This window comes from Piliocolobus tephrosceles, chromosome 13 (assembly GCF_002776525.5).
Source record: "Piliocolobus tephrosceles isolate RC106 chromosome 13, ASM277652v3, whole genome shotgun sequence".
Classification (NCBI taxonomy): domain Eukaryota; kingdom Metazoa; phylum Chordata; class Mammalia; order Primates; family Cercopithecidae; genus Piliocolobus; species Piliocolobus tephrosceles.
Window position 1 is genome coordinate 1855529 of NC_045446.1, and position 11094 is coordinate 1866622.

Genomic DNA, 11094 nt, shown 5'->3' on the forward strand with positions numbered 1-11094 from the left:
GGTGCCCAGGCCCATCTGAAGCTTGCTGGGCCCAGGGGGTCAGAGCCCCTGGGTTCCTTGGTGCAGCCAGGCCCCACTCTGCACACCCCAGGCCTCCTGGGCTGGCCTGGCCCTGCCCCTCTGTCTGCCCTTCCCCACGCCCAAAGCCTGCAGGACAAGTGGACAGCCCAGGCCAGCTGCGGCCCTGCATATTCTGCTGAGCTCCCTGAGTCCAGGTTTTGGGGCAGTGGCTTTGGGCCAGGGTTCAGGGGTTTATTTCACAGGTCCTTCCAGGTGCCCCACGGTTGCTGAGTGGGAGACTGGGAGACAGGCACTGGGGACTGGTGACAAGGGACGTCCCGGGCAGGCCCCTGGCATGGACTGAAGGATGGGAGCTAGAGGCAGGGAGAAGCCAAGGGCATTGGGTTTGCACTCGATGGGGCAGGACAGGAGGGACTGGATGCCTGGGGAGGCTGAGCAGGGCTGGACCCAAGACAGGGGATCAAGCCCAGCACAGAACCAAGCAGTGGGAGGGACCACCCTGCCAGGCCAAGGGAGGAAGACCCGGGGCCTCCAGACACTGTGTACCAGAGGAGAACCCTTCACGTCCATGCAGCACCCATGTGGTGCTTGAAGCTGGGCCCCTGGACTCAGGACCTTCCCTCACTGGACCCCTTGGCAGCCATGCAGGTGGGGCTCACTCCCCTTTCTACTCGCCACCCTGCAGAGGCAGCTTCTTCTGGCCAGCTGGCCCACCCTTGCCCCTCCCCCAGAAACCCCAGCTGGCCCACCCCCCAGCTCCTGTGTGTTCCCAGGGGCATCTGATCCTTCAGCCTGGCTCCTCTTTCCTCCCCAGCCACTTTTGCTGCCATTCCAGACAGCCAGGCCCAACTCCCTGCTGGGTCCCCAAATGTCAGGGTGTCTCTCTCACCTCTGTTCCCTCCTCCTGGAATGCCCTTCCTGCTGCTTCATGGCACACTTCTCTTGGACCATTTCACAGGTGTCACTTGGGGCTTGAGGTTTTTAGATTAGAGTCAGAAAGCGGGGAGACCTTCACCTGGAGGCAATGATTCAAAGGCAGGCAGATTTCTTCTCTCCATCCACCCGCACAACCATCTTGGCAGCCCATTTTACAGAGAAGGCTAGACCAAAGGAATGAAGTGCCTTTCAAAGGTCACACAGAGCCAGGAGAGACTCTTCTCCACACTGACAGCCACTGGGACCCCAGCCTTAGTGCTCCCTGTGTGTGTCTGTCACTGTCATTGTGGAAAATAAAAGGTCCCGAAAGGACAGTCTCAAGTTCTGGTCCTGGTCTTAGATGTGACTTATGATGACTTCAAATCTATAAGACACAGATGCAGTGGGTGAATTGAGGCAGCCTCTTGTTTCTTAGCCAAATAACTTGTTCAAGAAGTTTTCTTAGCAATGAGCTTCCAATTATCACACCAGGATGCTGTAGAATTGTGGTGGAAAGGGTGGTAGATAGGTGGGTTGATAGATGGGTGGATGAATTGATGGATGGATGGATGGATGGATGGGTGGGTGGATAAACGGATGGATGGATGGATAAACGGATGGACGAATGGATGGATGGATGGATGAATAAACGGATGGATGGATGGATGGATGGATGGATGGATGGATGGACAGATGGATGGATGGATGGATGGATAGATGGATGGATGGATGGATAAACGGATGGACGGATGGATGAATGGATGGATGGATGGATGGATGATCGGTGGATGGGTAGGTGGGTGAATGGATGGAGGTTGGAATGGATGGATGGATGGATGGATGAGTGAATGTGTAGGTAGATGGAAGGATGTGTGGGATGGATGGGTGGATGAGTGGATGGGAAGGTGGGTGTGTGGATGGATGGATGGATGGATGGATGGATGGATGGATGGATGGATGAGTGGATAGAGGGAAAGATGAATGGATGGGTGAATGGGGGATGTATAGACATGAAGATGAATGTAGATGTATGAATAAGTAGGTGGATGAGTGAAAAGCAGGTGGGTGGATGGAAGGGTGGATGAACAGTTGGATGGTGGAATGAATGGATCCTCAAATAGCACTTTCTTTGGCTAAAGTGTTGTAACCTTGAATCATGGAGAATGATTGCCGGGCATCCTCCACTCTGTGAGTCTCTGGTTCTCTGCCATGACCCCCAGGGCCACACAGCAGAGTGGCTTCTCAATCCCAAATAAGGTGGACAAAGTCCGCCCTGGCAGGCCCAGGGAGCAGGAAGTCCGGGTGGGGTGGGAGGCCCTGCTCCCGGAGCTGAAGTCAGTTCCTTCTTTTCTAAACAATGAGGCCTGGCCTGATCTTTGCCGCACCTCCACCCTGCTCCACCCAAGCTCCCTCCACATCTGATGCGGCTCTAGGGCCTTCAGAGCTGGATGCAGGGAGCTGGGGGCTGGAGCAGGAGGGCCAAAAAGAGCAGAACCCACATAGTTTGCAAAGGGCTCAGTCGTGGAAATGCTGCCTTCCCTGCAGCCAAGCCTCCTGGAGCCAGTTTCCCCCAAGCTTCTTTCTGCAGGGAGACAGAAGCTGGGGGTGATGGTAGGGCCTACTCCTTACCATCCCTTGTTGGCCAAGACGTGACTTTGGTTTCTTATTTTCATCTTTCCTCTTCAAGTCCATAGTTGGAAGGCCCTGCATCCCCTTCTGTCTCCTGTGTCCTCTTCCTTACAGTCATCCTGCTTTGTCCACCCACTTCCCTTTCCTTGCCCCTCTCTCTGCCCACCATGGCCAGTCTGGCAGAGGAGGAGACTGGAAGGGAAGAGTAGGAAGGAAAATCAAGTCTGCCCTTGCCAGTACACGGAAGACCAGACTTTCCAACCGTGGCTCCCAGGTTCAGTGACCAAGCTGGGGCTCTCGGGTCTCAGCAGGGGCTCTCCTCTGCTCCAGCTCTGTCTCCTGCATTGGCAGGAGGGAGCCTCTCCCACAGAGCTGCCCCCTGGAGCAGAAGGACAAGCTGAAAACCAGAGAATCTCCCCCTCTGGTGCTAAGGGCAGCCAGAGTGTTCCATGGCCCTGGAGACACCATCCACCACCCTCCCAGTGGGCTTCCTAGAAACCCAGAGATGGCTCCAGGGGCTCTGCCTTCCTGGAACCCACAGAGCCCTTTCCACATGGAAATAAGGGGTCTCTTCTGAGAGTAGGGGTGCTGCAGTACAGAGCAGGGGCAGGGCAGGGAAGTGGGGACACATGCCTGTGTGGACCCAAAATGAACGAGGCCTGTCCTGCGCGTGCTCCACCCCAAATCCCACTTGTTCCCACACAGCTGGCCCAGGGAACATCTGGGTAGTGACAGTCCCTCACATGCCCTCCATGGTCAAGTGCTGGCAGCATGTTCCACAAGCATCACCTTTGAAACCCTGAAGGAGTCAGGACTGTCGCTGTTCCAGACAAGGAGAAAGAGGATCAGTCTCCATTAAGTGGCTTTTCCGCAGACACACGCTAAGTGGCACAAGAGCCAGGAGTTCGAGCCCGGGTCAGCCCAACTCCAGTCAAGGTTTCAGGGGCTGCCCGCAATCCCTGGCAAGGGGCACCCCAGAGAGGCCTGGACCCAGGCCCTGCAGCCCAACCTGGGCGGAGGCTGATCCAGCAGCTAGGAAGGGCATGGGTCCAGGAGATGGCAGAGCAGGGGACGGAGGGCTGAAGTTCAGGGTACCCCTGGGGAGCTGCGGTTCTCAGTGGAGGCTGCTCCCGCACTGAGACTCGGGCACCCTTTCACCTGCTGATGCCCAGACACTGCTGAGACCGACACAACAGCCCCACAGCCTGGGTCAGCATGGACAGGGCTGGCTCCTCCTGATCATTGCCGAATGAATGATGGGTGAATGAATGAATGAACAAATGATGGCTGACTGATGAAAAGCACGAACACAGATGGAGCCAGAGCTGCTGGAGAGCAGAGGCAGGGGCACAACCCCCTCCTGTGCCGGTGTGCACACACACACGGGTGCACACACGCACGCACAGACACACATGCATACACATATGTGCCCACACATGCAAACACACATTCATACACACACACGAACACACACACATGAGTGCACACACGCACTCATAGACACACATGCATACACATACGTGCCCACACATGCAAACACGCATTCATACACACACACGAACACACACACGTGCAGCAGGCCTCCTTGATCAAGGCCTCCAGAGCTTTGTCCTTCCTCAGGTTCCAGTGGCCCAGAAGACCCACCATGTTGCCTTGCCCCAGCCCAGGGCCCCAAGTGAGCGTGTCAGGATCCCTGAGCCCGCCCCAAAATCTCCGGGTTTCCACCACTCCCAGCAGGAAGCCGTGCTGCATGCATGAGGCCTCCCTCACCTGCTAATCTCCTCTGATCCTGCCAACCCCCAGGTGAGGGCAGCCAAGGGGACCCCAGTGGCCCAGAGCAGGGCCCAGGAAGGGGACCAAAGGCCCAGGGGGGCCTTGCTCCTAGAGCCGACTCCACTCAACCCCAGGGCACAGAGGGAAAGCAGGCGCTGTGGCCAGCCCCCTGGGAGGGTCATGGGTGCAAGCTCAGCAACCCTCGGCCATCATGTGGCTGCAGGCCCAGCCTGTTGCTAGGATTAGTCCCGGATTAGCCCACTGAGGTCCCAGAGGCTCGAGTGTCCTGGTCACTAGTGCTATAGAAACCTGGCCGGAGGCAGGGGCGGAGACAGGGTCCTCCTTGATGGGCTCTTCCCTCCAGGCCCAGTCTGAGCCTCACCCTTTCCTGAGCCAGCTCTGGAGTGCCAGGGGCCTGAGCTCCCACCCCCAGCCCTGCGGGAGCCCTTCTCCACAGAGCTCTGCACCCAGGGAAGTGGTAGGTTTCCAGAATCAGCTGTTTTCCAGATCCCAGAATGAAAACGGATGACCGATCACGTTTGTGCCTGAAGGTTTTGTTCTCTCCCTTCCCAGATGCTCCTTAATACAGAAAACATCAGAACTGGTTCACCCTGCAGCCCCAGGAGCACCCTGGAGCTTCCCTCCCAGGCCCAGCCCAAGCACTGCCTCCTCAGAACGCTCCTCCCCTCACCAACCCCTGTCCCATCTGTCTCTGCCCTGAAGGAAGGCCAAGTTGGGGTTATGGGGCCGGGACCAGGTCTCAGGGCCAGGTCGCAGCCCATTGCGGGACAGCTCGAGAGGCTCTGAGAGCTCCCTGTGACATCTGAGAGGCCAGCAGGAGGAAGGCCACAGTCAGCAGCTAGGACCCGACCACGTGCCCAGGCTGAGCTGAGCTCCTGGCCAGGGACCTCTTGGCAACATGACCTAGCAGGTGCTGTCTGTCCATTATTCCCCTCTCATAGATGTCCTCGGCCTCTGTGGACATGACCGCTTAGACCTGAAGCTCCAAATGCACCTTTCTCCCTCTCCTCCACCAGGTGATGCCATCCTTCCCAGGGCTGTCCTGGGCTCTTCACTCCTCTAGGCCCTCAGCAAAGGCTCTCGCTCTGCCCTCAGCACACACCAGGGTCCAACCACCCTCACTCCTCCTCCAGTCCCTCCCTTCTTTCTGTATCCTAGCAGGTGCCTCCACTTCTCCCCTTGTACTCTGGTCACTCAGCAGCCACAGGATCCCTTCACTCCTAAGCAGAGACCTCCACTAGCCCCACTTCACTCCAAGAAAAAGCTGCGTCCGTTTCAGGGCTTCCTGGTGCCTTCCTGGGCAAGTTCCCCTTGGTTTCTCAGGTGTGTTTTTCAACAACCCATGCTTCCTCCCTATCCACCACTCCTCAAAGATGCCACATCATCTCTCTGAAAACCTTGCACCTGCTGCTCCTGACATGAGACACTCTTCCCCAGATGTCCATGTACCATGTGAGTATGTGGTGGGGGCTAGAAAGGTATGTAGATGAGTAAATGGATGGCTGGGTAGATGGCTGGATGGGTGGGTGGAGGCATGGATTCATGGAAGAAGGAAGGAAGGGAGGAAGGAAGGAAGGAAGGAAGAGAGGGAGGGAGGGAGGATGAATGGGTGCATGGATGAATGGATGGATGAACAGATGGATGATGAACAGATGGATGGATGGATAGGTCGATGCATGGATTCATGGAAGAAAGGAAGGAAGGAAGGAAGGAGAAGGAAGGAAAAGAAAGGAAGGAAGGAGAGAAGGGAAGATGGATGGATGCATGGATGGGTGCATGGATGGATGGATGGATGCATGCATGCATGGATTCATGGAAGGAAGGAAGGAAGAGAGGGAGGGAGGGAGGGAGGATGAATGGATGCATGAATCGGTGCATGGATGGATGGATGGATGAAGAGATGGATGAATGGATAGGTGGATGCATGTATTCATGGAAGGAAGGAAGGTGAAGGAAGGAAGGAAGGAAAAGGAAGGAAGGAAGGAGAAGGAAGGAAGGAGAAGGAAGGAAGGAATGAAGGAAGGATGCATAGATGGGTGCATGGATGGATGCGTGCATGCATGGATGCATGGATGAAAGGAAGGAAGGATGGATGGGTGGATGGATACATGAACAAATGAGTGGGTGGATGGATGGATGGATGAATTGGTGGGTGGATGCATGGATGGGTGGATTCATGGATGGATGGAAGATAGATACATGGATAAATAAGTGGGTGTATGAATGGGTGGGTGAATGGACAGATGAACAGATGCATAGATGGGTAGATGTGTGGATGGATGGATGGATAGATAGATACATGGATTTATGAGTGGGTGAATGGATGGATGAATAGACGCATAGATGGGTGGATGCATGGATGGGTGGATAGATGAATACATGGATGAATGACTGGGTGTATAAATGGGTGGATGGATGGTGGGTGGATGAATGAATAGATAGATGCCTGGATAGATGGATGGATAGATGCATAGATGGATGGATGGATGGGTGGATGCCCTTTCTCTGAATGCCAGCCAGGGAACATAGCCAAGTGGAAAGGCCCAGGTGGGCAGCTGTCTTCCCAGACCACTCACCCTGACCTGAGAACAACTGCTGGGCCCCGGGTGTTGAAGGGGCCAAAAGAGATGTGCCCAGCCAGACCTTGGAGGTGCTGTCTGCCAGTTGTTTTGAGTCATGCTCTGCTTTGTTCCTCTGTGCCTGCTCTGGGGACTTGGTCACTCTGAGCCATCTGCAGGCTTCCCTGATGTCATCTGTACCCAGACCACAAGCCAAGTCCCTCCAATGTCACCCTTAATTGCTGTCCCTTGTGTGACTCACACTGGTCCTCCTGTGTGATCGTAGGCTATTTGCCTCTGCCACACACCACACTCATCACCCATGCTAACCTGTGTGGGAGGCAGACTTGTCCAGCGCACATAGCTGCTGCGCCTCAGAGCCAGGCCAGACCCAAGGCCAGGACTCCTAAGCTCCCCTCACACTCTCCGTCCTTACAAGCCTTCCTTGCACCAGCCTCGTCCCCTCTGGTCTAGTTGCACTATGTCACCCCTGCCAGAAGACAGTGTTCATTGCCTATGGCTGCACAATAAATTACTCCAAAACTTAAAACAATAAAGACTTAGAGTGATGGATATTTATCATCTTGGTTTCTGTGGGTCAGGAGTACAGGAGCAGCTTAGCCTGGTGGTTGTAGCTTGGCTTGGCTGCCACCCCAGGACAGCCCCAGCCAAGCTGCCAGCCCTGGGCCCAGCCATCTAAAGGTTCTGCTGAACTGGAGTGTCCCCTCCCAAGTGGCTCCTTCATGCCGGGCAACCTCGTGTGGCTGTCGGAGGGAGGCTCAGTCCTTCCACACAAACCTCTGCAAGGGCTGCTTGGGCATCCTCACAACATGGCAGCCAGCTTTCCGCAGAAGGAGTGAAGGGAGAGAGGTGGGGGAAGAAGAAGGATGCTGCAGTCTCGATTATGACCTGGCCTCAGAAGTCACCTGCCGTCATTCCCACTGTTGGTTACACAAATCCATCCTATTAATGTGAGAGGGGCCGCACAGTGGCAGGATTCCTAGAAGTACAGATCTGGGGCCATGGCTACCATGACCTGCAGATGACATGCTCTTCTTTCTTCCACAAATGACATGAAGTGAGAGAAGCAGTGGGCAAGGTAGCCCCAGACTGACCATCTTCTTGTTCCATTCCCGACACCTGGTGACCTGGCCCAGCCAACACCTCCAGCCCCGTCTTCCTTCCCCACAATAGGCTCACCCTGAGCTCCACGGGCAGGGGGTGCTTGCAGCTCTTCAGTGAGACAGTGACTGTTTCTGGGGTAGCCCTGGACCCTGAACCCCTCCAATGCTAAGATAGAGGGGGGTCCCTCCTTGCTGTCCCCTCCCCTGGCCCCATGACTCTGCAGATTCCCCAGCCACAGGGCAGGAAGGGGAGAGCCAGGGTTTTGGGTGGGATAGGGAAGGGCCCGGCTGGGAGGCAGGAGAGCTGGTGGAGGGTGGGGGAGGCATCCTGAGGCCCTGGGGGGCACCGGGGCACTGTCTGTGAGGCGTTCTCCGTCCCCAGCCTGGGCCAAGAGGGCAACCCAGGGAGCCCAGGACCTTGTCCAGCAGCTGAGGCCTCTGAGGGGAGAATGCTGGAAAGAGTGGGGGTGCCAGGGCTCTGTTTCCCATCTTTCCTGGCTTGGGCTCCTGGGAGAGGGGGTGGGTGTTGACTTCCGGAGGGGCTGCCCTGGAAATCAGGTGGCCCGAAGGTTCCCAGACCTGCCAGCCCTGGCTGAGGGAGCCTGCAGGCTCTTCTCCTTCCCAGGCCTCCCTGGCATCTGAGAGCCTTCTTCCCAGCACTGACCCGTGGCTGGGAGAGGGTCAGGGCCCCGAGGGAGCCGGACTGAGCCAGCACGGGACACAGGGGTCGGCTCCTCCGGGCCCTCCCACTTTCGGGCAGCAGTGCCCAGCCCGGCTGGGGAGGGCCAAGTCCACGAGATCCACTGCCCTCCCCGGGGGCTCCCGGTCAGCCACCCACTGCAGCAGCCTGTGTAAAAGTGACGCCTGTTATGCCAGGAACGTCACAGGGCCCTGGGGCTGCAGTCAAGCTGCGTCTTTTATTATTATTATTATTAAAAAGCAAAACCTAAACCAAGAAAACAAAGTGATTAAGTTTCTCCTCAGAACAGCAGGCCCCACAGAAACGAGGAGTGACCGTCCCACTGGGTGCTTGGACCCTCACCCACCACGCAGGAAAACAGCCGAAATCTTCACACAAACAGGAAGCAGCTGGTCTTCCCTGAACGTGAGGGGAGGGCTGGGGCCTCAGCGTGCGGGCTGCCTAGAAGGTGGCGCTGCAGCCAGGCCCTCGGCTGGGCTGGGCAGTCCCATCCCTCCAGGAAACGGCCAGGCTGGAACTCCCCTGCGAGGAACCCCTGGGCTTCGCGCCTGGCTAGTGGAGCCGTGCAGGTCAGAGGAGGGTGGGCTCCCAGGACACGGCCTTCTCTGCCACGGTGGGCTCAGCTGTTCCACCCAGGGTACTGAGACTCAGCCTAGAACACACAAACTAGCTGGGCTTCTCACGGGGCAGAATGGGCATGGGCAGGAGGCAGGCAGCCATGCCGGGCAGGTCAAGGGCCTTCAAAGGGCTGCCGCAGCCCAGCTGGGGCGCCGAGGCCTGCAGAAGCTCACCCTGGTGGCATTGAGTCAGGGAAGGGGTCTCTGTGAGCCAGGTTCAGAGAGAAAGGTGTGAGGCAAGTTTTAAAGAAATGCTCTAAAATAAAAGGGGCTTAAAGCAGAAAAGTTTAGCCTGCCAGAAGTTAGAACATGTTCTAGAGTAACAATAATTAAAACCTCATGGTACTGATGCAAAGATGGAGATATAGGCTGGGGAGGAAAAGTGGAAGTCTGGAAGTGGAACCAGCAACCTACACAAAGAACATTACAACTCCAGAAAAAAAGAACACTGCAATTTAAAACCACAGCATAGGATCTCAGAAGCCCTTCCAGCAGAGGAGCACAGAGGAGCTGCCTTCAACATTGTCTTGAGATAATGTGTTAGTAATTTGAAATAAAATTCAATGAAAGAAAACACTTATGTCCACACAAAAACCTGCTCACAAGTATTCATAGCAGTTTTATTCATAATCGCCAAAACTTGGAAGCAACCGAGATCTTTCAGTAGGTGAGTGGGTAAACACACAGTGGTACCTCTGTGCCGTGGAATGCTATTCAGTGCTAAAAAGAAGTTAGCTGTCAGCCGCAAGAAGACATGGAGGAACCCCAAATGCATGTTACCAAGTGGAAGAAGTCACTCTGCAAATGCTGCATCCTGTAGGATTCCACTTCTATGACGTCCTCGAAAAGGCAAAGCTATGGAGACGGTAAGACCGGTGGCTGCCATCGTTTGCAGGAAGACAGGGAGGAAGAGGTGGAGAACCATGATTGTGGGGCAGTGAAACCACTCCGTCTGATACTCTGATGGTGGATATAGGGCGTGATAACATTTGTCCAAACTCGTAGAATGCACAGCCCCTAGAGTGAGCCCGGACTTCAGTGTGTGCTGGTGTTGGCTGGTCAGTGGTAAGAGAAGGCCCACGTATTGCAACATGTGAATAACAGGGGAAACTGTGGTGGAAGCATGAGGCAGGAGGTCCGTGGGAACTCACTGTGCTTTCGGCGTGATTTTTCTGTTGTCCTAACCCAGTTTTATTCTTGTCCAAGGGCCGTCTGTCCATCACTTTTTAATGCCACTGCCAACAGCTCCCTTTGTGAAGAACAGACTCAAGCCAGGCTGTTTACACACGCATCTGGTGGGAGCCCTGTGCTCAGGTGCTCGCTTTTGCACGGGGGAAACTGAGGCACAGAAAAGCTAGGCAACACTCCAGGACTTGAAACAGTCAAAACACTCGCCCCTCTGCTAATTACAAGCACAGTTACTGGCCCCCCAAGCCCAGGCTCTTTCACCTCGGTTCTCAAATGTTCCGGCCTCAGGGCCTCTCGCATTCCTCAAAGTTACAGGCAAGCTGTTAAAGACAGCTGGTTGATGCAGGGTCACCCCTGCAGATATTTACCGTCTTAGAAGTTACAACTAAGACACTGAAATATTGTAATGTTTAAAATATTAGAAATTTTAAAAATAGGTTAAATGAATTAATTTAAAAGTCACAACAGAGGTTGGGCGTGGTGGCTCATGCCTGTAATTCCAGCACTTTGGGAGGCCAAGGCGGGAGGATCCCTTGAGCCCAGGAGTG